The 27178-nt window shown below is 52.6% G+C and overlaps 1 pseudogene; it reads left to right on the top strand.

Annotated features, from left to right (window-relative positions):
• Window positions 1-24235: 24235 nt before the first annotated feature.
• On the top strand, window positions 24236-25155 carry LOC128903306 (olfactory receptor 14J1-like; annotated as a pseudogene).
• Window positions 25156-27178: the final 2023 nt, after the last annotated feature.

A 27178-nucleotide genomic window follows, 5' to 3' on the forward strand; every position in this document is an offset into this window, starting at 1 on the left:
CTGCTGGGAAAGAGACTGAAGTAATACTGTGTGGTCTCTCTTGCACCTCTGGAGAGACGCTTCTTTCCAGCCGGGTAATTTCTGCTATCAGAGAGAGCTGCGCACGAGAAAGGTCTTGTTCCTTCTGGTATGAGACAGGAAACCTGGACAGTGCCAGATCTCCTTTGCCCCTGCTGAGCGAAGGCAGTCGGCTTCGTCAACTGAGGCATCTCCTCCTTGGTTTGTAGTCCTGGGTGTGAAGTGGACTCAGCTCTCACTTAGGGCTGCCACAATCCCACAGGAGGGGGGATTCCTCTTGCCTCTCTTCAGGTGGGCACAAAATAGGCACCTGCTGCATGGGAGCTGCTGGTCTCAGCTCCCAGCGTCATTCCTGGAGATGGAGGCCAGCAGTGAGCTCTTCAGACTCAAACACCTACTGACATTTCAGGTCTCAGACGTGGTCCAAGATACGTGCCGGTAACTGCAAGATCTAACGGAGCAGTTCATGGAGACAGGGCAGTATCTGCTGCCACCATCTTTGAGATTCACGAGGAATTCCTTTGGCCACCAGCACGTGCCCACATTTTGGACAACTGAACTTTTCCCTACTCTTTCAACCCAGGGCAGCCTTCTGAGGTAGACAGGGGACCAGATGTACTCATTGCCATTGACATCATCCATCTTCTCCATCAGCCGTGTATACTAGATCCCCACTGACTGTAACGGCAGATGTCTCATGGACATCCCCACATCACCTAACCTAATTCAGGGCAGCTACTCAATGGCCATGGACAGGCCTGTTGTGCTACAGGAGGTGCCGGGGCTCTCCAGCACAACTGCAGGTGGCCGGCAGGGACTGCACAGGACCTACGGGAAAGGCATCGCCTTCAGAGTGGGTGCGAGACACACACTCCAGATGCCATGTCTCATAGATTCAGTTTCTGTTGGCCGGCAACTGAATCCCACGAGGGCAATGAGGCAGGGTCTGACCCACCTCCATCCAGTCGATGCAGAGCAGTTCAGGAACAGGAAGCACATCACACTGGGATCTCCACTCATTTGCCTATTTAAGCAACACAAGGAAGTCTCCAGAATAATGACCCCAGGTCTTATTGGAGACATTAATGACCCTGACACCACTGGAAGGGGAACACAGCAGCATGCATACTGTCCAGCAGGTTTCATGTCTCTTGGGACAACTTCTTTGCACAGGCGCAAGGTAGGCCAACAAAGGTGTTGCTGAGTCCAGTCAATTCAGAGGGAATTCTGATCAGGGGTGTGAAAATGTCAGCCTGGGCTGTAGCGACCATGAAATAGCGGGGTCTCAGCTCCCAAGGGGAGTGAGAAAAGACCGCAGCAGACTACAGATGCTGGGTCTCTAGAGGAGAAATGGGGATGGCTTTAGGTAAGCTAGAGCTTCCCAAGTGTAGACCCTTGCAAGGCAAGGGTTCGAGGGCACCAAGAGGAGAGGCTGCTGCTTCAGGAACAGTTAAAGAAGAAACAAAGAGAATGAGTGGCCACTGCTGGAATTTAGTAACAGCAGGTGTAGATGAATCTGAGATTCTCTGTGTCCTTCTTGCCTTGGTCTCCTCCAGCAAGCTCTCCCAGGCCTTTGTGCCTTGAGGCAGGACTCTGGAGGGAAAAAAAACCGTGGTGAATTTGGATAGAGTCAGGAGTTACTTGAGCAAACACAATCCTTACCAGTCTATGGGACTGGAGGGGTGGCATCCGAGGGAGCTGAGAGGGCAGGACGATGCCACAGTAAAGCCACTCTCCATCATCATTGAAAGGATCTGGAGTTTGCGGGAACTCCCTAACAACTGGCAGCACCCAAATGCTGCAGGCACTTTCTGCTGTGACCCTGCTTTGCGTAGAATGTTGGTCTATAGAAATCTTGCAAGGTCACTTCCAGCCTGAACGGAAAGTTCCCAGAACAGGCCAATGTCTGCCACCCTGAGACCTGGAATCTGCACTCTGCTCTTCGTCCTCACTCCCTCGGGAGCTGAGACTCCACTCTTTCTTTGCTACTAGAGCCAAGGCTGACAAGGATGACACAGGTTTTCTGATCCAGGTGAGCATCGCCTTGCTTGGCCCATCTGGCAGCTGTGCTAAAAAGCTGAGGCAAAGAGCCTCCAGACACCTAAAGGAGCATTTGCACTGTGCTCTCCTGGGAATGTCAGGGGGTGCTGGGCTGACTTTTGGCTGCCAGGTGCCCACCCAGCTTCACTCCCGCTCCCCCTCCTTCTCCACTCGCCTTGCTGTCTGCAGGGCTGTTTCTCTCCATGTGTCTCACTCCTCTCTCTTACAGTGACTGCACACTGCTGTTTAGCCTTGCTTCAATATGCTATCACAGAGGTGCCACGAGAATTGCTTACTGGCTCAGTTTGGGCAGTGGCATGTCCCCTTTGGAGCCAGCTGAAAGTGGCTCTCTCTCACATGGAGTCACCTCTTGATCCCTTTTCTCCTAAGCCACCTCTGCATCCCCCTCACCCCTACCAAAACCTAGCCATGTCAACGCAATACACAGGGTCATTGATGTCCCCGGTAAGACGTTACGTCGTTGGTGAGCCCAAGACTTCCTCAGGTTGGTTAAATAAGAGTTGGTCCCCTTCCTCTCCTTCATTATAGGTTCTTTGTGTCAGAGCAGAGATGTGCTGGACCTCAGTCGTGGCACCAGGGCCAAGCTCAGGCGTGCAACAAAGCCAGCTGTTACCAAGTGCCCAAGTACCGTGCAGGCAAAAGGTTTGCGTCAGAGCATGCTGGGGGGGATGGCAGATGGCAATGTAAAGGGGAAAGGAGGAGATCAATCCCTGCTCTCCTCAGGATGAGAGAGAAGCAGGGCTGGACTCTGCAGCCCCGGCACGAGAGGGCTTTGCTGTCTGCGGGGTCTCTGCAGCCCCAGAGGGCCTGTGGTGCAGGTGAAGCTGATCTCCAGGAAGGACAAGGGGCTTAGCAAGTGTCCTTGGCTATGGGTATCCTAAGATCCAGGAACACTGTGCAAATCATTGCTCTGTTCCTTGACTGCATCATCAAAGGGATGACTGAGGGATGTGGGAGAAGCACTCCCTGCATCTACTGGATTGAGATGGGACAGCACTTGCCTCACTGCAGTTGCTTGAAGGAAAGCACTGAACGCCTCAGAAGGTCTCTTGGGGTCTCTTACACGGCTGCTCTGAATGGGGATGATGTTCGCGCAAGTTCTGTGCTGTCCCTGCCGGCTGCACGCAGTTGTGCTGGAGAGCCCTGGCACCTCAGGCAGCTCCACAGGATGGAGTTAACCTTGAAATTGGGCAGCTGCCCTGAATTAGGTTGGGCATTGTAGGGGTGCCAGTGAGAACCCAGCCCTAACTGCCAACGGAGATCTGGTAAAGACGGCTGGTGGAGAAGAGAGAGAGACGTAGCTCTTCAGATGGCAATGACTCCATTTGCTCAGAGGAATAGCTCTATAGGCTGCCCTGTACATAGTGAGCAGGAACAGGCTTCATTGTCCTAAAGGTGGTCATCTGCTGTCACTTCAGCTGCCCAAAGCAATGCCCCAAGAGCCTCCAAAATGATGGCCCCAGACGCTGCCCTGTCCCTCTGAACTGCTCCATCAAAGTTTAGAGATACCTGCACATGTCTTGGGCCACCTCTGGCACTTCAAATGTGCACTGTGGTTTGCAGGGGTACAGGAGATTCCTCCCTTTCATTGTCTGGGTGTCCTGTCTCATAGGTGGAAAAGAAGAGGTCATTCTGGGACCTAACTCTGCCTCTGATAGGGGAAATGATACTGCCGGAAAGGAATGTCCCCCCCCAACAGCTGAGGGAGGAAACATCAGTCATGACTTCAGCTTGTTTCACAGCAGGTTCCCCTGGAGCCTCAGGGACATCTATGATGGAGCCACAGCGAGCCGAGAAAGTGCCACCTGATTAGGTCAGAAGTCCTCGATTGCATTGCATGGAGGAGACTCAAGCATGCACATCATGTGCATGTGGGGAGAGGAACCCGAGTTGAGCACAAGTGCCACCAGCTATTCCCAGAGCGTCCACGAAGGCCCGTGGGACACACTCTGTCTTCGGGTAACTTGACTTTGAGAGGAACGTCCTCTGGGAAACCACCTGGATGCCGCACTGGGATGTGCTTCCGTGAACCAGGGTCCCTATGTCCATACCTCGTGCCATGAGGCATCTCAGATGGGCACCACACCACAGGGCTGAGGTGCCTCCCAGCATCTGGGAGTGGCAGCAGGAGGCCAGAGAGTCCCTACGCCTCTGCACGTGGAAGGGAAGGGCTCGCGGCTTTGAACAGCCCTCTCAGAGCCCTGACAATTCTGCATGTGACTTCAGGAACAACCCCACCGGCCCAATGAGATTTCTCTCACCTGCCTTTTCCGGTTCATCGCAAGTGCCTCTGTGTGCTGCCTCACCCTCCCCTGTCCTTATGGCCCATCCCTTGTTTCACACAGTCTGAAAGCAGGGTGTCCACAGAGCATTTCGCCCGCGCAGTCCGAAAGCGTTCTGCAAGCAGGAGTGTCACTGCCCTCCAGAAGATGGCTTTTCTCACCCTTCACACAGAACAGAGCACGTCTAGGGACTATGATGCACTCAGAAGCACAGACACCTCCGTGTTTCACCTCTCTGAACTTCCTTCCCAATGTCCTTAGGCACCTAACAGAGAAACAAATGTTGTCACTCGAAGGCGTACCCACAAGGAGAGAGGGGACAGGAAGACCTAAAATTTTCCATGGAAACAGGGGATTAGGACAATTTGTCATCATCAATGGAGTTTCCCCTAATGGGAATGGGGAACGTCCCCAACCTTCAGAAAAATCTCTTCCTCCTCCCTCCCATGACCTGCCCCATAATTGCAGTTGGGAACAGCCTCAGCATGGGGCTGCTGGTGGAAAACCTGGAAACCTGCTACAGCTCCGCCACCCTGACTGTCCTCCCACTGGGCACAGCACCATCTCTGCTCACAGCGCTCTTAGGGCTATTTCCTGCACCTTTGGCAGGTACAGAGTGGCTCCTGCTGGTGGCCACATGCTATGAACAGTACTTGGCTCTGTGCCACCCCCTGCTCTCTGCAAGACTCCTGAACTGGAAGGGTTGTCGCTAGAAGACAGCTGCACCTTGGCTGGGGGGATTTCTGTCATCTGCAGTAATCACTTCCTTCTTGTCCCAGACACATTTGCTGGCCCTGATGTACTAGACCACTTTTGTGATTTAGCCCCAAGGCTGGAGCTCTCCTGCAGTGAAACCATGACGCTCATGCTCTCAGCTTTGGAAACGTGCTGTTTAGATCCAGTCTTCCCCTTCCTGGTCACACCGGCATCTTGTGTGTGCATCAGAGCTTCCATGGCCACCGAATTAATTCGCATCAGGTGCAGGGATGCTTTACACATGCCCTTATACAGCCCTGACCATATCAAGAATCCTTCAATACTCCTTCAGGAGTTTGTTTGATTTCCCAAGGAGTATCAGTACCTATTAAAAAAAATATAAACATACATATGTCCAATGCAGCAGTCTGCATCTCTGTTAGAAGCCTTGAAGCAGTGTCCGGGGGAGCAGGGCTTGAGGTGTGAGCATCCCGTGAGTTGACGGATCCCCTTTCCCAGCAGATGGGGTCAGGGCTTGGCTGTCCTGCTTGGTGACACACATCAAGGGCTTTCACAACCACGTTCCACGTTTGATTTTCCACCTCGAAGCAGCACCTCTGACTTCCTGCTTCACCAGCCTCCAAGGACTCTGGGAAGCTCTTGGAGGATTGCTGCTGACTTTTACTTGTCTTGAGGCTTGTTCAGTCTTTCAGGATCTGCAGTTCAGGCACTTGGCACCAGAGGGCTCATTAACATGCAAAACGCCCTAACAAGTCAAGTCTCTCTGGGCATATTTTTCCTTAAAGTCTTCAATTCTCATGTGCTTAATTAGAGAAGTTGCAGGAATGTAATCAAAGTGAAATAATATGATTACTAAACAACAAGAAGAAAGGGTTTCTTTTTTCTTTTTCCTACTTTATTTTTCTGCTTATACATGAATGGAAATCAGCAGTCTCTACATGATACTGATCCTGAGCGTCTGCTAATGCAGTCTGAACAGATATGAAAATCAAGACCCTTTGTGTTCCACAACCTATGGCCAGTCTTCATCCTGCCCCCAACCCAGCATTTCTCTCATCAGCCCCCTGGGACTTACAGCAGCCCTGTTCCAATCTGAGCTTCCTCCACTGAAGCTGCGCGGTTCAGCCCATTGGCACCGGTTCCCACCTGGGTTACTTGGAGAACGAGCAGCACACGGACACAGAAGGGTGTTTGTCACTTGCCAACAAATGGAAACAAAGGAATGCATAGTTCAGTAAAAAAACGAGACATTCCTCAGCTATGTGTAAAGTCCACATTACCCCCACCGAAATCTGCTTCCTACAGCGGCTAACCTTAGACCAACAGAAAACATAATTTTTGTTAAATCACAGATCCCAAGACTTCCCAAAAGATTCCCTGTCCTGGACTTTCTTTCTTTGTCCATAATTGTTCTTTGCACGCAGTGAGGCTTACACTCACGTCACGAGCTCCCTCGATTCGCAGAGAGAAGCAAAGAGACAAAGTAAATCAAATGGTCTTTTGAATACACAAATCTGCCTAAAGGGGGCCCTGAGCAGCAACAAGCTTTTGGACAAATCATGGAATAATAGAATGATGGAATGTGTGGGGTTGGAAGGGACCTTTAAAGGTCATCTAGTCCAACCCCCCTGCAGTAAGCAGGGACACCGACAACTAGATCAGGTTGCTCAGAGGCTCATCAAACCTGGCCTTGAATGTCTCCAGGGATGGGGCCTCCACCCCGTCTCTGGGCAACCTGAGCCACTGTCTCACCACCCTCAGTGGAGAGAACTTCTTCCTAAACTCTAATCTAAACCTGCCCTGCTCTAGTTTAAAACAATTGTCCCTCGTCCTAAGGCTACATGCCCTTGCAAACAGCCTTGCAACAGCTTTCTGACAGGGCCCCTTCAGGTATTGGAAGGCCGCTATAAGGTCTCCCCGGAGCCTTCTCTTCTCCAGGCTGAACAACCCCAACCTCTCTCAGCCTCTCTTCACAGGAGAGGTGCTCCAGCCCTTTGATCATCTTCGTGGCCCTCCTCTGGACCCGCTCCAGCAGGTCCATGTCCTTCTTGTGCTGAGGGCTCCAGAGCTGGACACAGTACTCCAGGTGGGGTCTCACGAGAGCAGAGTAGAGGGGGAGAATCCCCTCTCTGGATCTGCTGGCCATGCTTCTTTTGATGCAGCCCAGGACACGATTGGCCTTCTGGGCTGCAAGCGCACATTGTTAGCTCATGTCCAGCTTTTCATCCACCAGGACCCCCAAGTCCTTTCCCACAGGGCTGCTCTCTATCAAGTCATCCCCCAGCCTGTATTGGTAACGAGGGTTGTCCTGACCCAAGTGTAGGACCTTGCACTTGGCCCACCTTGATTGCCGTGTCCAGTTTTGCACCCCCCACCACAAAAAAGACACTGAGGGGCTGGAGCAGGTCCAGAGAAGAGCAATGAAGCTGGTGAGGAGTCTGGAGAACAAGTCTGATGAGGAGGAGCTGAGGGAGCTGGGGCTGTTTAGCCTGGAGAAAAGGAGGCTGAGGGGAGACCTTCTCGCTCTCTACAACTCCCTGAAAGGAGGGTGTAGAGAGGTGGGGGGTCGGTCTCTTCTCCCAAGAAACAAGCAACAGGAGAAGAGGAAATGGCCGCCAGTTGCCCCAGCAGAGGTTTAGACTGGATATTAGGAAAGTCTTTCCCCTGAAAGGTTTTTCAAGCATTGGAACAGGCTGCACAGGGAAGTGGCTGAGGCACCATCCCTGGAGGTAATTAAAAGACGGGTAGACAGAGTGATGGCACCTCTCGCTCCAGAGGCACCCAGCTGCGGCCACCACAGCCAGTCTCCCAGCAAGCGGCTCTAGAGAGCAGACGCACATTGTTGCATCGTCACGTTGCCACGACACCGCACTGCACATCGTCATGTTGCCACGCCGCTGCCCGGCTGCTGCCCAGCCACCTCGGGGCCCACCTGGAGGTTCGTCTGGACACGCGTGTGGGCCACTCGCTCTCGCTTTGGACAGTCAAGATGTGGCTTGGACTCTAAAAATGACTGGCTGGATCCTAAAAATGCTTGTTTAGAACTTGACAATGGGTCTTTGAATCTTAAAATGGACTTTGGAACTTGTAAATGAGGGTTTGTACCTAAAAATGAAGCTTTGGGTTCAAATGCATGATAATTTGGTCCCTAAAAGAGGGGTTTTGACCATAAAAATTAAGGTTTTGACATCCAAGATGCATCTTGGACCCTAAAACTGACTGGCTTAATCTTAAAAATGCCGTTTTGGAGTCTGAAATAGAAGCTCTAGAAACAAAAAATGCGTTTTTGTGCTCTTGAAAGGAGACTTTACAAAACACAGCTGAGCCTGGGGGCCCCTCTCCAGCCCCCAGTGGGGTCGACAGTGTCCCCTGGTCTCACTGTGACACGGAGGTGGACAAAACTGATGCTGCCATGGAACCAGCCCAGCAGGCGGCCGCTGTCCCCACAGCCCTGGGCATAGGGCACCTGTGGGGACAGGGAGGGGGACAAGAGACCTGGAGGGACAGAGACAGGGCTGGGGACAGTGGTGTGGCCAGGACACCTGTGGGGACAGCGATGGGGACATGGCACCTACAGGGATGACACTGGGGTCAGGGATAGGGTCAGCTGCAGGTTGTACACCTGCCCCTCCTCTGCGCTCCCACATGGGGAAGTCAGGGGCTGAATCTGGCACGTGTGTCCCCCTCCCCGCAGTGTCCCCACACCCCAAGGTGCTCTCCCCATCTCCTCAGTGTCCCCCCCAAACCTGTGGGCAGCAGAAGGGTCCACGTCACCTCCGTGCTGGTGACGACCGCCTGTCTGACGCGGATGGAGGAGGGGAAGCTAATGCAGAAGATGTGCTGGACGTCGGCTGGGTCGAACACCTCCAGGGTGTCGCTCTGCTTCTGCTCCGTCAGCATGCAGGCGTGGGGGGGCTCCCCACGGGGATCCACTGTCACTGTGGGGAGGAGGGGACGGTCAGCCAGCATGGCGGTGGCAGGGGGGGAAGGGGGAGTGAGGGGTCGGCATACATCCCTGACGCCGTGGGAGAGGGCCTGGCAGGAGCAGGCGTGACGGCCAGAGTCACGGAGCAAGAGGTGGGTCCTGCTGTAACCCAGGAGGAAGAGGTGCTGCTGGGCAAGCGCCAGCTTGTGGTAGCCATGAGAGGGGGGAGACAGGATGGAGGCCATCAGTGCTTGCTGCCAGCCGCGGCCCAGGCTCTGCAGGTACGGCCCCTTGGTGTCTGGAGGGGGTGGACGCCGGGACGTTGTTACTGGCTGTGGGACAAAGGGCCACCACCCCCACGCCCCCGTGGCAACGGCCGACTCCCAGTTGAGGATGGCGGCCCTCTTGCAGGGCCAGGCACTGGCGGGGGAGAGGGGTGCGGAGGGGAGGCAGCGGCACGTCGGGTCCAGGCTCAGCAGGTCGGGCAGCGTCAGGAAGGAGATGATGAGCAGCAGCTGTGGGGAGAGGGGGGCGGAGAGCATCAACCCTGGGCACCCCCGGCTTTGAGGGGGAGGGCCCAGCATCGCCATCTCCCCCTGCTCAACGCACCGTCTCGGGGGGCGCGTCCTCCCCCTCCTCACAAGCCTTCAGGCTGCCGCGGGGTCGCTTGGGCTGGCGGGAGGGGAGTGGGTGAGGTGATGGCGGGCGGCCCCACAGCCAGCATCCCCCTCCCCCATCCCGGCCCAGCCCACCGCCCTCCTCCTGGGTGCTCAGGCTGCACAGCAGCAGCACCCGCCCTTCCCCTGAGGTGATGCTGCCTCCGATTGGTCCCCTCGGCTGTCACTCTGCCCTGGGTTGGGGCCTGCCCTGCTTGGAGGCGGCTCCTGATTGGCTCCCAGGTGCTCAGGCTGCCCAGGTGCAGGTCACCTGAGGTGATGCCCTCTCTGATTGGCTGCCTGGGCTGTCACTCTGCCCAGGATCTTTTCTTTCATTGGCTCTACTTCTGCCTTGCTCCTCCCATCAACTGATGGGTCAGACGCTTATCAATCATCTGTGTGCTGCTCGAACTCCAGCTGTGATTGGTGGAGCCCACATGCCCCGCCCCCACAGGGTGCCAAGGGTTGTTTTTGACTCCTGCCACCTTCCCTGCAGGCCTTGAAGATTGATTGGTTGTTTACACATCAATCTTGTGCCTTGCTCCCGCCTCCTCAAAGGCGATTGGCTCTTTGGGGCAGATAGGCGGGACACAGAGGGGAGGGCGGACGTTGCCAGGCGACAAGCTGCGCCTTTGGGTTCAGACCCTCAGGTTGGAACTGTGGGCCCTGAAGAAATGTTCTGTGTCGGAAAAGATGGTTTTGAGTCCCAAAACTGAGGATTTCAGCCTTAAACATGGGGCGTTGGAAATGAACTGGAAGCTTTGAACCCTGAAATCAGGTTTTGTGCCCTCAAATGACGTTTTTCTACCAAAACCTGAGGCTTTACACCCTAAAAATGGGGCTTGGGAGGCTCAAAATGAGGTTTTCGGCCTTCCAAATTGTGGACTGAATCCTAAGAAGGGAGCTTTCCTCCCTGAAAATGAGGTATTGGAAGCTAAAAATGAGGATTTGGTCCTGGAAATGAAATTTGGATTCTGAAAATGAGGCTTTGGCCCTCCAAAATCAGACTTTGAGCCTTAAAAATGGTGCTCTCGGACCTTCATATGAGTCATTGGACCTAAAAGTGGGGCTTGGAACGTATAAATGAGGTCTTGGACCCTAAAAGTGAGGGTTTGGACCCAAAGAAGGAGCCTTTCAGGCCTAGAATGAAGGTGTTGGACTCTAAAAATGAGGCTTTGGAGCCTAAAAAGTGTGGCTTTGATCTTTAAGGGAGGGTTGTGGCCCATAAAGATGAGGGTTTAGACACTTACAGTGCAACCTGGACCCTAAAAACGACTGGCTGGATCGTCAAGACCATGCTTTGGAGCCTGAAAATGAGGCTTTGGACACTTAAGATGCAGCTTTGGACTCTGAAAAGGAGCTTTTGCAAACTGAAACGGAGCCTTTGGACCATGAAAATGGTGCTTTAGAGCCTACCATGAGGCTTTGGAAGCCCAAACGAAGACTTTGGAAAACAAAAATGAGGCTTTGGACACTGTATGTGTAGCTTTGGAGCCTAAACCCTCTCCCCTGCTCCTTTTGCTCTGGCAGGGCTCCAGCCAGGCTGGAGGGGACAAGAGGATAAAAGGAGTTCCCCGGGCATAGAGAAAGGCAGCGGGAGGGCTCTGGGTGGCACCCAAGGGCACACGGAGGGCCGTGGTGGGTACCCAGAGGCACGCCAAGGGCTCGGGGTGGGCATCGAGAGGCAGCCAGAGGGCTCTGGGCTGCAGCAAAGGGCACATCTAGAGCCCAGGGCCGCACCAAGGGGCAAGCAGAGGGCCTTAGGAAGCACGCAAAGAGAAATGGAGGTCCTTGGGAGGCAGCCAAAGGCCATTTGGTGGCCCCTCAGCTGCCCCGAAAGGCCCACACACTGGTCCCGGGGGGACAGGGGAAGGAAACAGGCCTTGAGAAGACAAGAGGAGGGGTCCCGTGGCAAAGACAACAAGCTGAAGCCCATCCATTGGCAGGACACCAAAAGGCCCAGCGAGGGCCCTGGGTGGGAACCCAAAGGCCCATCAGGGCTCTTGAGGGGACCAGAGGATAAAGGCACAGAAGAAGGCGCAGCCTTCAGCAGCACCTGCAGATGGGACTCGCCTACGGCATGAGTAGAGCTTTGCAGGGCTGGACCAGCCCCTCAGAGAGCCCAGCCGCAAAGCTTCCTACACAAGGCTAAAACCTTGGCTGCTTTTCTCTTCCCTACTTCACATTCCCTGTAAAACTGGGTCTTAGCCTGACCAGGGCTGTAGGAGGGAGGAAGACGAGGGAAAACGTTGCAGGGAAAATGCCCAGACACGGTGTGGCCTGGCGTGACTCCTGTAGGTACAAGCAAGCCCTTGGGAGCGTCCTGGTTTGAGGTAAAGCAGAACCAATTTTGTGTTCAGTAATTTTACTCTGCAGCTAAGCCTCTTCTAACCAACTGAACTCTCTGACATTAACAGCGTATTGTCCAGACGCTGTTCGCTCCCAGAGTGATAAGACCTGGTTGTTTCTAATTTATGCCAAGGAACGGTGTGCAGAGAGGCTCCTGCTCATCCTTATTGCTGTCACAGCCAAGCTCAGCTCACTGTGTTATTTGCCCCGTTGGAGGGGGGGAAGCGGAGAAGCGTAGAGGGGCGGCACCTGCGGGGAGGAGGGGACAGGACGGGGGATCCCAAACTGACCCACGGGGTATTCCATCCCACCTGCCCCACGCTCAGTATAAAAGCTGAGGGATCACATGGGGCAGTCTCTTCTTTCGACGGCCGACGTCCCAGGAGGACTCTGTCAGTTCACCTGACTTTAATCCTGAACCGTGCATTCCCAAACCCAGATCGGGAATCCAGCTCCCGTCCATCGCTGAGTCCAGTCTGGGACTTTCCCAGTGCCTGCCGGTGACGTGATCGTCATCCTGGGAGTCTGATACAGTTTTGTGCATATCGTATAGATTTCAATAGTTTCTTTTTATTTTATTATTCATATTTTATTAAAGTAGTTAGTTGCTTCTGTGACTCCAGAGGTGTAATGCCGGGACTGCTGAAGGCCTTCTGTTGGCCGGGGAGCATCTCGCTCAGCGCCTCAGGGGAGGGGTGGGAGGAGAGTCTGTGAGATCTGCTCTTTGATTTCTCCTGCTTCCTCTGCAGGTGGGACTGTTGGAGGGAGGCTGAGAGGTGGCAAGACCTTCCTTGGTTGAAGCTTCTCTCATTTCTGCTCTGACATCCTTTCTTCCTCTGACTTCTTCTTCAAGGTTTCCAGAACTTCAGGGTCAATGGTTTTGGCATACCCGACCGATTCTGCACCCAGCTGCTGAATTCTGGAGATGGCTTTTTGCGTGCTCTCCTTGGCAGTCTCACGACTCACTCGGGAGATATCAACAGCCTTTTGCAGTGGCTGCAAGATGAGCAGCTTTGCCCAAGAAGAAGAAGTGTCCAAAGGATCTGCCCCTCTGGCACTGGCAACCGACCTTCCGCTGACCTCATCGGGAGCCCTCCTTAAGACGTGGACGGACTGGTCCAGCGCCTTCACCTGCTCCAGCACTTCCTTGACCATGGTCTCGGCCTTCTCTTTAACCTCCTGGTCTTCGTCCAGCGTAGCCTGCAGCAGCGTAGGCTGGATGCTTTTAGGCACTTCTTCTTCGGCCTTCTTCTTCGGCACACTTTGGAGACTAGAATGTTGCAGGTTGTTGCAGGGGACGGAAGGCCGGCAGCATTTAATGGGCCCCCTGCTAATGAGAACTGGGCTAATCAAAGACTGCCTTGAAGAGAAAACCAACCCACGAATGGCCAAGCACCGGCACTGTCAGGTTCACGGACGCTGCATCTTTGGATGCAGAAGTCTTTGGATGAAAACCAGAGGTTTTCAACCAGACGCGAAACCAGCACCATGAACCATGCGGCCATTTAGTGCAGCTCACAGGTTCGTGCTAAATGTGCGAGTCCACGCGCAGAAGTGGCCACTGAGAGTGCCCAGGCACACTTTTGTGTCAGAAGGGGCTAGTGCCTCCTGTCCGAGATACACGGGAAGGAAAGCGCCCACTTCTTGGTCTCTGACAGCCACCTTCAAACGACAACAGGGCACACACCAGCCAGGCACCACTTCCTCAGCAACCAAGCACGGCTCACAAGCCCCGAGGAGCTGCATCTGTGTGTGTGGCAGCACCCTCTCCCAAGGCCCGGGTACCAAGGCACTAGCGCACAGCGGAGGCGGCCCCCAGACCGACCCCCACCTCTGTACACCCTCCTTTCAGGGAGTTGCAGAGAGCGAGAAGGTCTCCCCTCAGCCTCCTTTTCTCCAGGCTAAACAGCCCCAGCTCCCTCAGCTGCTCCTCATCAGACTTGTTCTCCAGACTCCTCACCAGCTTCATTGCTCTTCTCTGGACCTGCTCCAGCCCCTCAGTCTCTTTTTTTGTGGTGAGGGGCGCAAAACTGGACACAGCACTCGAGGTGGGGCCTCACCAGTGCCCAGTACAGGGGGACGGTCACTTCTCTAGTCCTGCTAGCCACACTGTTCCTGATACAGGTCAGAACGCTGTTAGTCCAACCTGGCCTTGCGTCCCGGGATTCTGGGTTTGTTGGGTTGGAGTTTGGGGTGGATTTTGGGTTTTTTGATTTGGCTTTTGGATTGGATGTTGAGTTTCCTGGACTGGATTCTTTTTGTTGGACATTTCCTGTTGGATTTTTGGGGTTGTTTTTTTTATTTAAGTTGTTTTTTGGGGTTCACGTTTTGGGGTTGGATTTTGGGTTTAATTATGGGTTGGTCGGTTGGAATTTTGGGGTTTGATTTTTACCCCTGTGCGGGCGTGTCAGGCAGCCATTGTGACATGAGGGCAGCAGGCCAGCGCTGAGTGTCTGGCGGTGGTGGCATGGCAACCGCTGATGTGCTGCCCGCAGTGGTGGGGCTGCCATCGGCAGGGACATGTTCAAGCAGGTCAGGTTCCTCCAACGCCGTCCAAGCTGGCCTTGAGCCCTGGGATTTTGGGTCGTTTAGGTTGGATTTGGCGTTTTTTGCGGGTTTTTTTAGGGTTGGATTTTTTATGTTGGATTTTTTGGTTGAGTTTTCCATTGAGTATTTGGGTTTTTTGGGGTTGGATTTTTTAGATTGGATTTTGTATGTTTTTTTGTTGTTGTTGTTGTATTTTGGGTTGGATTTGGGGTTTTTCGGGTTGGATTTTTAAGGTTAGATTTTTTCTGTTAACCGAGCTGAATTTCGGGTTGGATTTTGGGTTGGGTTTTTCATTTTTTTCGGGTTGGATTTTTCGGGTTAGAAATTTTGGGTTGGATTTTTTCGGATTGGATTTTTTGGGGTGGATTGTTGTTTTTTTTCAGTTAGATGTTGGGTCATACTTTGGGTTTTTTGGGTTTGATTTTTCGGGCTAGAAATTTCAAGTGGGTTGGGTTGAATTTAATGTTGGGTTTTTTGGGGTTGGATTTTTCTGGGTTCAGGTTTTGGATTTTTTTGGGTTTGAATTTTTGCGTTGGATTTTGGGTTGGATTTTTGATTGTATTTCTTGGGTTGGATTTTTGGGGTTAGATTTTCACCCCTGCACGGGTGTGTCAGGCAGCCATTGTGACATGAGGGCGGCAGGGCCAGCGCTGAGTGTCTGGCGGTGGTGGCATGGCAACCGCTGATGTGCTGCCCGCAGTGGTGGGGCTGCCATCGGCAGGGACATGTTCAAGCAGGTCAGGTTCCTCCAACGCCGTCCAAGCTGGCCTTGAGCCCTGGGATTTTGGGTGGGTTGGGTTGGATGTTGGGGTGGATTTTGTTTTGTTGGGTTGGATTTTGGATTGGATTTTGGATTTTTTTGGGTTGGATGTTTGGGCTTGGGTTTTTTGGGCTTGGATTTTTTGGGGTGGATTTGGGGTATTTTTCAGTTAGATTTTGGGTTGGATTTTGGGTTTTTGGGTTGGATTTTTGGGGTTGGACTTTTTGGATTGGATTTTTGCAGTTGGTTGGGTTGAATTTTGGGTTGGGTTTTTTGGGGATTGGGTTGTTTGGAGTTGGGTTTTGGACTTTTTTGGGTTTGATTTTTTGGGTTGGATTTTGGGGTTGGGTTTTTTGGGTTTGATTTTTACCCCTGCATGGGTGTGTCAGGCAGCCATTGTGACATGACAGTGACAGGGCCAGCGCTGATTGTCTGGCGGGGGTGGCATGGCAACCGCTGATGTGCTGCCCGCAGTGGTGGGTCTGCCATCAGAAGGGACATGTTCAAGCAGGTCAGGTTCCTCCAACGCCATCCAAGCTGGCCTTGAGCCCTGGGATTTTGGGTCGGTTGGGTTTGAAGTTGGAGTGGGGTTTTTTTTAATGGTTGGATTTTGGCTTGGATTTTGGAATTTTTGGGCTTTACCTTTTTTGGCTTGGATTTTTTGGGCTTGGATTTTTTGGGGTGGATTTTATGTTTTTTGAGTGATATTTTGGGTTGCATTTTGGGTTTTTCAGGTTGGATTTTTGGGGTTTGGTTTTTGGGGTTTGATTTTTCAGGTTGGATTTTTCGGGTTGGATTTTTCGGGTTGTTTGGGTTGAATTTTGGGTTGGGTGTTTTTGTTTGGGTTTTTTGGGATTGGGTTTTTGGGGGTTCGGTTTATGGTTTTTTGATTAGATTTTGGGTTTTGGGGACTCGATTTTTGGGGTTGGGCTTTTTGAACCCTGGGATTTTTAGTTGTTTGGAGTGGATTTTGGGGTGGTTTTGGTTGGGTTTTTTTGGGTTGGGGGTGTTTGGGTTGGGTTTTTCTTTTTGGGCTAGATTTGTTGGGGTTGGATTTTTGGACTGGGCTGTCCCCGGGGCCCTGCATCCCCCATGCGTTTAAACTTGGCTGTCTGATACCAACCAAATCCCTTTGATTTGGCTGAAAATAAAAGTATTCCAGTGCTTGACAAACCTTTCAGTGAAGAAATGTTTTTCCTACTATCCAATCTAAATCTTCCCTGGCACAACTCCTGGCCATTTCCTCTTGTCATGTAACTCGTTACTTGGGAGAAGACACCAGCAGCCACCTCGCCACTTCCAAGCCTGTAGTGCTGCATTGGTTTTTCGTGACCCAAGTGTAGGACCCGGCACTTGGCTGTGTTGAACCTCAGGCCACTGGCCTCTGCCCATCGATCCAGCCTGTCCAGATCCCTCTGCAAAGCCTTTCTACCCTCAAGCAGGTCGACACTGCCAACCAACTTGGTGTCGTCTGCAAACTTATTGAGGGTGCACTTGATCCCCTCATCCAGATCATTGATAAAGACATTAAAAGGAACTGGCCCCAGTTGTAGGCCCTGGGGAAAACCACTTGTGACCAGCTGCCACCTGCATTAAACTTTGTTCACCACCACTTTGGCCACTCTTTGGCTCAGCCATCCAGCCAGGTTTTCACCTGGCATAGAGTACTCCCGTCCAAGCCACGGGCAGCCAGTTTCTCAGGGAGAATGCTTTGGGAAATGCTGTCAAAGGCGTTTCTAAAGTCCAGGTAAAGAACATCCACAGCCTTTCCCTCATCCACTAAGTGGGTCACCTTCTCATAGAAGGAGATCAGGTTTGTCAAGCAGGACCTGACTTTCATGAACCCATGCTGACTGGGCCTGATCACCTGGTTGTCCTCATGTGCCACATGATGGCACTCAGGATGATCTGTTCCATGATCTTCCCCGCACCGAGGTCAGACTGACAGGGCGGTAGTTCCCAGGATCCTCCTTCTGGCCGTTTATGTTGATGGGTGTCACCTTTACTAACCTCCACTTAACTGGCACCTCCCCGCTTTGCCAGGACTGCTGAAAAATGATGGAAAGCGGCTTGGTGAGCATCTCCGACAGCTCCCTCAGTACCTGTGGGTGGAACCCATCTGGCCCCATAGATTTGTGTATGTCTAAGTGCTGTAGCAGGTCCCTCACTATTCCCTTTGGATTATGGGGGCTTCATGCTGCTCCCCATCCCTGTCTTCCCGCTCAGGGGCTGAGTACCCAGAGAACTGCTGGTCTTACTACTAAAGACGGAGGCAAAGAAGGTATTAATTACCTCAGCCTCTTCCTCATCCATTTTCACTATGTTTTCCGCCATATCCAATAAAGGATGGGGATTCTCCTTAGCTCTCTTTGTGTTTCTAATGTAATCATAGAAACATGTTTTAGTGTCTGTTATGACATTAGCCAGGTAAAGACCTAGTTGGGCATTGGCCTTTCTAATTTTTTCCCTGCATAACCTCACAATATCCTTGTAGTTCTCCTGAGTTGCCTCCCCCTTCTTCAAAATGTCATAATCTCCTTTTTTCCCCTGAGTTTGAGACAAAGCTCTCTGTTTGACCAGGCCAGTCTTCTTCCCCACCAGCTTGGTTTTAGGCACATGGGGATGGCCTGATCCTGCGCCTTTTAAAATTCCTTCTTGAAAAACGTCCTGCCTTCCTGGACTTCTTTTGCCCTTCAGGACTGCCTCCCAGGGGACTCTGTCAACCAGGCCTCTCAAAAGGGCAAACTAAGATAACCAGGTCCGAAGCCCAGAGAGTTATTGCCATTAGGCACCTCCTGATGGTGGAGGGAGGGGAAGCCCAAAAGAAGGAACTCCATGACACTGGTATGGTTCAATAGTTTGCATCCAAGCTGCAGTGTTCAAGGGCAGATGGTCAGTGGAGGAAACAATGCTTCAGGAGGTTAAAAGAAGATGAGACAGAGCGAAAGAACGTAGAAGGACGAAAAAAGAGGTTCATGGGGACATTCGGGCACAGGCTGGAAGGAAAACAGAAGATAGGAGAGGAGAATCATCTGAGAGCAAGAAGACATCCTTTGATGTACAGAGAACAAACTTGCTAAGTGTGTCAGAGTAGGACTGCGCTATAAAATGTATGCCAGTTATTGGATTCGAGCTCTTTACCCAAGAGCCTCTTTACAGTCGATGGAGAAAAAAATTGGTGTTTCTCAGTCGTTCTTACTCTAGTCTATTTAAATATATCTTTTAGGATGGGCTAAAAGGAATTCTACTGAAAGATAAAACACCTCAGCAAAGTAGCTTTAACCTTTGTCTCCTAACCTTAGGAGAGAAACAGAGAAAGCAGCGTGGAGATGGTGACAAATGAGGAGAGATGTGGGAAGTAAAGGTAAGCAGGACAGCCAGAGAAAAGGGGAAGGTTTGGTTTTCAGGGAAAACCAGAGCCAAAGAGGACAAAGAGGAAAAGCCTGTGTTAAAACTATCCTCTTTTCAGGACTGTCTTTTCATCCATGCTTGAACTTTGCCAGGTAGAACAGAAAGCTTTGTAAACAGACTCCTCCTCAGTCACTGACCACTTTCTCGCTGAAAACCAGTTTTGGTAAATCATTCTGGCAGTGAGGGGGAAAAACAAAAGACGATTTCAAAAGCAACACAAAAGAGGGGAAGAACCAAAAGTGATGGCAGGGAGGAAGGCCCCTCCTGTGCAAACCAGGGATGAGAACAGCTGTTTCCAGCTTGTGTGCATGCCTCAGCCTGGCAAATGGGGAATGCCCACGGCTTGGGGTAGCCGTGCCCAAGGAGCTGACCTTGCTTGCCCAGGGAGAGAGCAGTGTAGGGGCAGCAGTGAGGGACTTAAAGGCAGAAAGAAGAAAGGAAATATCAGGGGGTGTCATGCAACAGTGAGCTAAGTTGAGTTTTGATCCTGAGGCAGAAGAAGAAGGGGGATGTGCTGTTTGGTGCTGGGATGTGGAGCGACATACGGGATTCCAGGAACTCTGGGGCTTGGAAATCTTGCGCAATAAGTGAGCATTAGCAAGGATTTGAAAGAAACCGAATGGGTTGTGGGGAGCTCACAGGCACTGGCAAATCCTCAGAAACCCACAGCTTGGTGTTGGAAGCAAGGGAGCAGACCCAGGCACAGGAGAGTGTAGCTGTGTTTTGGGGATGGCCAAGGGCCTTGGTGGGGCTTTGACACCCCAAGAGAACGGAGACCCTTGTCTGCTCAGCTGTGGCTTCTGTCTCTTCCACTGAGCTCAATGAGAGGACACCAAGTCCTTACAGCTCCAGCGCCTTGTTGCCTCCTCACCCACCCTCCCCAGAGCCTGGGAGGTTCCTACTGCTGACCTGCACCTGGCACCTCATCACTGCCACATCACCCAAACAGAGCCCAGAGCATCTCAAGAGGCAATGGACATCCCTCCCCAGGGGATGTGAGTCCAGGCTTGGCCGTCCTGTTTGGTGAAGCACATCAAGGCCTTTCACAGTGATTTCCACATTTAAATTTCTTCCTGGCCCATGTGTCTCCGACTTCCTGCTTCACCACACCACAGGGACAGGAACTTTGTCTGCTCCTTCCCTCCATGGTCTCTGCAGTGAGGGACTTCAGCAGGGTCTGATAACACCCTCAGAAAGCTGGAGGTTTGCTGCTTTTACTTCTCAAGAGGACTAGTCAATCTTTCAGGATCTGCACTTCAGGAACTCGGCACCAGAGCGCTCCTTACCACAAAAAACACATGAAGGCGCCAAGTCTGGGCATAAGTTTCCTTTAGTCTTCAGCTCTTCTCTGGCTCATTAGAGAGATTTCAGGAGTGCAGTCAAAATGAAAAGATGTCCAAGCAAAGAGGCCAAGTCAATTTAACGCTTGATTTTGAAGAGCCAGTTCTGCATTAATCCCAACACATTTGGCTTACAGAAATGTCTTCGGGAAGAGTCTGCCCCATCTAGACCCATGTGGATGGACTGGCACAGCCACCCCCAGCAGGCGGAATCCCCATCTCCTAGGCTGAGGCACGCAGTCAACATGCAAACCTCTGCAGTGCCCACTTGTTACAGGCCTCCAGGCAGAGTGTGACTCATTCCACATGACCCTCTGAGCCTCTGTCAGCTCATTGTGCTTCCTCCACCCATCCCTGCAACTCTCAAGCCTCTGGGAGCTTTGGCTTTGGCATCCTCCCGACATCCTGGGGCCAGGTTTCTAAATGCCTCCTCTGCAGCTTCCCCGCCTTCCACCTCCTGTGTGCTGCCTTTTTGCCCTGCAGCCCAGTCCGTTTATACCAGCAGCCTCCTGAGACGAGTGTTTCTCTTCATGGTATTCCAAGACATCATTCCTGTGCTTGGAGGAGGCCGTCCTGTAATGCCTATATGATTTCCCGAGCTCCTTCACCCTTCAAAGCTGCTTGCCATGGCACCGCTTGTATCAGTCCCCCGAGTACATCAAAGTCTTCTCCTCTGGAGCCACCCACGTGTGTTCCTCTGCTGGCCTTCCTCACTCCTCTTTGGCCTCTGGGACCCCGCTATTTCCTGGTCACTCCAGCAAGGCTGACACTAATTGTCACATCCCTGACCAGCGCTTCCTTGTTGGCCAGGACCAGGTCTAGGTGAGCATCGCCCTTCCTGGCCCAGCAGGCAGCTCTGCTAAGAAGTTGTCTCATGATGCTCCAGGCTGCTGGCACCTTGTTTCTCTGCCTGGCCAGTGAATGCCTGGGCAATTACTGTTCCCCATAGGAATCTCCTCATTTACCTGGAGACTTCTTCGTGTTCCTATTTAAGACTTGCTCTACCAAGGCCTGGGAGACCTCACTGGTGGTAACTGAGGCAAAGAGGACATTGAATATCTCGGATCTACCTACACCTACTCCTACTAAATTCAGCACTGGTCCTACATTATTCCCTTTTCTTCGTTTAACTGTTCCCGAATTACCAAAGATCCTCTTGGTGCCCTGGAATTCCTATTTGAGATTCAGTTGAGTTTCGATATGCACCACTGCTGGATCTGGAAGATGCTGCCCTGGAGGACAAGATGTATCCAGGCACACTGTGAAATCTATTGGTCTTTTCATTGATTGTATCATCAGGGCAGTGAGTAAAGATCCCCGTGTGATGTCCTCCATGTCCATGCAATGCCTGCAGCTGTTGTGTGGAGAAGGGACAGACCTCGCCTCTCTGATGACTGATGACTGAATGCATCAGTCAACGGCACAAAAGCACCAAATAGAACGCTCTAGCATGCCATGTGGGGCATCTGTGATGCATCCGCACTGAAAGGGAATTGATTTCCTGTAGGTCCTGTGTGGTCCATGCCAGCCCTGGCACCTCATGTAGCTCTGTGGGCCTGGATTTGAACGTTATATTGAGTTGCTGCCCTGAATTCTGTTAGGCAAAGTGGGGCTGAACATGGCACAAATGCCATTAGAGTCACTGGAGATCTGGAAAATTGAGCTGATGGAAGAGAGAGAGACCAAGCTCTCCCTGTGTCCCAGGACTGCGGTTGTTCATATGAATACCCCTAAAGACTGCCATGAACATACAAGTAGGAGAAGATTCTTTTGGCCTTTATTTGGGCCTCAGCTGTCATTTCACTTGGCCAAAGGAATTTCCCACAAGGCTCATTCAGGGTCCCTGAGACATTGCCCTGTCTCTATGAACAGCTCCAGTAGAGCCTGCAGTTATCAGCACACACCTTTGACCATCCCTGAAACCTTCAATGTCACCAGGCATTGTGTCCTGCTCTCCATCTCCATTGATGAGCACAGGAGCTGAGACAAGGAGTTCACGTGCATGTGCGTATTTTATGCACACCTGAACACCTACGGCAAGAGGAATCCCACCTCCTGTGGGTTTGTGGCAGGCATGGAAGGCAGTTGTGTCTCCTTCAAATGCCAGGAATTGAAGCGCAGGATGAGATGAACCACAGATTCAGCTGAATCCCTTCCCTCAGCAGGGGTAAGGCAGATGACTGCCTGTCACTGTCTGGGAACACTTTCTAATAATAAGAGCAAAAAAGGCGATATTTTGATGTAACTTTGAGAGGAGAATTAAAAGTTCTGGAAAGAAGTGTCTCTGCCCAGCTGAGGGAGGGAACATCAGTGGTGACTTCATCCTGTTTCCCAGCAGGTTCCCCTGGAGCCCCAGGGACACCTGGAGGGAGCCCCGAGGGGGCAGAGAAAGGGCTGCCTTGGGCTGGTCCTCTGCTGCTGAGCTGGGCTGGGCTCCTGGCATGGAGGGAGCTGATGGCAAGCGGGCAGCGCTGCAGAGAGACAGCTCTGCCCAGGAGCAGCTCCTCTGCCAAGCGCAGCAGGGCTGAGGGCACTGCCTGCAGGCACCCGAGAGGAGCCAGGCACAGAGAGGATAAAGGCAGCTGGGAGTGGGAGGAGAGTTCTGAGCTCGTTCTCTCCTGGCTTCTCTGGTGTGGAGAAGGAGGCCGTGCTTCCGAGCAGGGATGCCCTGCTGCACCATGGCAGCGACAATGAAGGAGGGCTGCCTTCTGCGAGGGACTGTGGCAGGGTTTTGAAGACAGGTGGGTGTGCAGGCAGGGGTGCCCAGGGCTGTCCTTGAGAGCAGGGTCCCTGCAGCCCAGGGCTCTGTGTGCCGGGGCAGGGACTCTGCTGCTTGCCAGGGTCAGCTCTCAGCCTGCCCAAGGAGTTCCCCCCCGAGCGTCTGTGGGGAGAAGCTGTGGGGAAAAGGAGAGACTCCCCTCAGGGCAGGGTCCTTTGGCTCTTTTTCGAGTGTGTGCTGTGTGGGTCAGGGCTGCCCACAGCTGCAGATCTCCCCCAGAGCACTGGCAGAGGCAGCATTTACAGAGGAAAGGCAAGGCAGGGGCTGCCTGGAAGATGAAGACATTGCAGGGTCTGTGCTCTCAGCTGTCTCCTGAGGGAAAGGAGCTGTCACTGTTCCACTGAGGGATCAGCAGATCTGCCAGAAAGCTCACAAAGTGCCTTCAGCCCCTCCTCTCCCTACACACAGCACCAGCAGCACCTTTGCTTCCAGCATCAGGCTTTCTCTCCTCTCCTCCTGAGGAGCCACAAAGAGGGAGATGGCCCTGGGCAGTGCCCTGCTGCCAGGAGGGGTCTGCAGGGCAGAGCTGAGCCCCCAGCGGGTGGGATGGGCTGTGGGAGCAGGGACAGGGAGGAGACGTGGGCACAGAGCAGCAGCTCCTGGCAGGGGCAGCTCCAGGCAGCAGAGACATGGGCAAGGGCTGGGGGAAACTGCCAGCACGCACTGGGGAGGGGGGGCTCAGGCATCTCTCTGTTGGTCCTTCACTGGAGACGTCTTCTGGGCGTTCTCTGCTGGGCAATGAGCTGACTCTCTCCTCAGAACATCTCATTTCTTGGACCCCAGACTCTCTGCTTTGCCTGTCCTGCTGGGCTTGCCAGCTGCCCCCAGAAAGGCAGAGCTCTCCTGTGGGATCCTAGGGAGGGCTGAGCCTTTCCCTGGGGGTCGGGCACTGTCCTCGCAGAGTCCTTTGATTGTCTCTGTGAGGGGTTGTGTCCTGCTCTCTCCACCAAAGCTCTAACTGTGATTTGGGAAAGAGAAGAATTTGTATATTTGTCCTTTCAAACAGTGCTCTGCTGTTCCCATATGAGTTCAGTTATTTGTTTGGGTTTGTTTTTTAAGAGGGATTTGTGTGTGAAGTCATCTTCAAGGCAGCACAAGCAGGAGCACAGGGCAGATGGAAAAAAGACTGATGGACACTGCAGCTCTCCTGGCTTTGCACTAAACCACAGAGAACAGAGCCTTGTGTCCTGTCCTGTCTCAAGACTCCACATTTTCAGTCATAAAAATGAGGATTTCTACCCCTCAATAGAACAATCGCCAGATGTGATAGTAGAAAATTAAAAACACATAATCTCTGAAAAGCAGACTGTCTTTGCTATGAGGCGTCTGTCCTAATTTTTTCCTGTTGTTTTTTTCCTTTGGACAAGGCCCCCATGCCAAGAAAGAGCAAATGTCCAACAGCAGCTCCATCACCCAGTTCCTCCTCCTGGCATTCGCAGACACACGGGAGCTGCAGCTCTTGCACTTCGGGCTCTTCCTGGGCATCTACCTGGCTGCCCTCCTGGCCAACGGCCTCATCATCACCACCATCGCCTGTGACCACCGCCTCCACACCCCCATGTACTTCTTCCTCCTCAACCTCTCTGTTCTTGACCTGGGCTCCATCTCCACCACTGTCCCCAAAGCCATGGCCAATTCCCTCTTGGGTACCAGGGTCATCTCCTATGCAGGATGTGTTACACAGGTCTTTTTTTTCTTTTTCTGTGCTGCAGCAGAGTTTTATCTTCTCACCATCATGTCCTATGACCGCTACGTTGCCATCTGCAAACCCCTGCACTACGGGACCCTCCTGGGCAGCAGAGCTTGTGTCCACATGGCAGCAGCTGCCTGGGGCAGTGGGTTTCTCAATGCTCTCCTGCACACGGCCAATACATTTTCCCTACCCCTCTGCGAAGGCAATGCTCTGGACCAGTTCTTCTGTGAAATCCCCCAGATCCTGAAGCTCTCCTGCTCACACTCAGACTCCCTCAGGGAAGTTCGACTTGTTGTTGTTAGTGTCTGTTTAGCATTTGGTTGTTTTGTGTTCATCGTGCTGTCCTACGTGCAGATCTTCAGGGCCGTGCTGAGGATCCCCTCTGAGCAGGGACGGCACAAAGCCTTTTCCACGTGCCTCCCTCACCTGGCCGTGGTCTCCCTGCTTGTCAGCACTGCCGTGTTTGCCTACCTGAAGCCCCCCTCCATCTCTTCCCATGTTCTAGACCTCGTGATGGCAGTGCTGTACTCAGTGGTGCCTCAGCACTGAACCCCCTCATCTACAGCATGAGGAACCAGGAGCTCAAGGATGCCCTGTGGAAACTGATGACCAGATGATTTTCAGAAGCAATGAACTTCTTCGGTCTTCTTTTGGAAACCACTCAGAATGTAACTTGTTACAGGGGAAGCCCATCTTCTGTAGCTTGTGTTAGTTTTGGTTTGAGTTTGTGATTTTGGCATTGGTTTTCTTTGTATAATGCTGTCCACAAAGAAGTGTCATCATTTTTGCTGTTTGTAATTATGCATCTACCTTAATTTGTGAATCCCACAGACATTGTAAAAGAGGACCAGTGCTCTCTGTGTCTTTAAACAAAAGAAAGAATCTTCTAGCGACTTGTTTGCCCAAAATCCTTCCTTTGGGACCTGCTCTGGAGCTGCAGGGCTGTGCCTGTGAGCAGAGGTGGAGGGGAAAGGGTCTCAGCACAGCAGCACTGTCAGGGAGCACCAGCCTTGCTCTTTTCAGACTTATTCTCTTTCTGTTTCCACACTCTCCTGCTGAGCGCAGGTGTTGCTGTAAGGACCGAGTGCTCTGGCAGCTCATACTCCTGCTGTGTGCAGTCCTGTCCCCACAGGCAGGGACAGGCACTGGGCGCTTCTCCGGCAGAGCTGGCCTCCCCAACAGCTCCTCCGTCACACCGTGGCATTGCCGCAGGGCGGTGCCTGAAGGCTCAGGCCTTCTTCCAAAGTTGCTGTCAAGGAAATGCCCAGGAAAGCGCCCCGCAATCGAAAACACCTGTGTGCAGCTTAACTGTGTGAGTGTGCAGGCTGGGACAAGCAGCAGGTCCCTCGCCCAGCCAGGGCTCCTGGGAAAGACAGGAAGGGCCAGCAGAGCAGGTTCTTCTCTGTCCCTGGCTGTGATGGACACTAGGGGTAAGATGCCCTAGGGTAATGCTTACAACTTATCCACTAACAACCACCACTGGCCTCTCGCCCCAGCTTGGGGAGGTTGGTTGGTCTTCTGAAGAAGTCCATGTTTGTATTGTAGGAACCAGATGCAAGCATGCACATCGTGTGCGTGGGGTGAGATGAACCCGAGTAAGCCCAAACACCATCAGCTATTCCCAGGGGTTCAATGAAGGCCTGTGGGGCAGACAGTGTCTGGAGGTGACTTCACTTGGAGAGTAACGTCCCCTGGGAAAACCCCTGAATGCAGCACTGGGATGGGCTTCCTTGACCCCAGGTCCCTGTGTCCATTCCTCACGCCATGGGGCATCTCAGAGAGGTGCCGAGCAGGGAGACACAGCGCAGGGCTGAGGTGCTGCCGGCCTCTGGGAGTGGCAACAGGAGGCCATGGAGTCTGCTGCAGGCCTTCATGCAGTGCGAGCACTGCTCAGCGATAGCCAAAACATTCTCTCAATCGCGGCAGAATATCCCATTGGTCAATTCAGTAAAGCTGTCCCATCTATGGCCCATCCCAACCACTTGCCCACCCCGAGTGTACTACCTTTAGAGGAGGTTGGAGGGACAGCCTTCATGCAGTGCGAGCACTGCTCAGCGATAGCCAAAACACTGGTGCGGGATCAACACCATTCTAGGCACGAGTAGGAAGCACAGCAGGGTATGGCTGCTATGGGGAAAGTTAACTCCATCCCAGCCAGACCCGGTACAAGGGTGTTCAGGGGTCTCTTCCAACCTGAACCATTCTAGGGTTCAATGAATCTCTCCTTGGAGAGCTCTTTGAAGACAGAATAGAGAGAGGAAGAAGAAGAAAGAGAGCGGCAGAAGTAGAGATGCAAAATGCACCATTCTAAATATAGAAGTTCCTCTGAGGAACATTTCTCTCCTCAAAATATTGGTAGGAAATCTGTGAGATAAAGTTGATGAAAGAAGCACCCTTTTTTCTGCTCAGGGACTGGGCCACAAGGAGGGTGATGGGTGGGTATGGACTCATAGAATCACAGACTCATAGAAAGATAGAATGTATTGGGTTGGAAAGGACCTTGAAAGGTTATCTAGTCCAAGCCCCCTGCAGTGAGCAGGGACATCTTCAACTAGATCAGGTTCCTTAGAGCCTCATCAAGCCTGGCCTTGAATGTCTCCAGGGATGGGGCCTCCACCCCCTCTCTGGGCAACCTGGGCC

The sequence above is a fragment of the Rissa tridactyla genome, unplaced genomic scaffold, assembly GCF_028500815.1.
Source record: "Rissa tridactyla isolate bRisTri1 unplaced genomic scaffold, bRisTri1.patW.cur.20221130 scaffold_29, whole genome shotgun sequence".
NCBI lineage: Eukaryota > Metazoa > Chordata > Aves > Charadriiformes > Laridae > Rissa > Rissa tridactyla.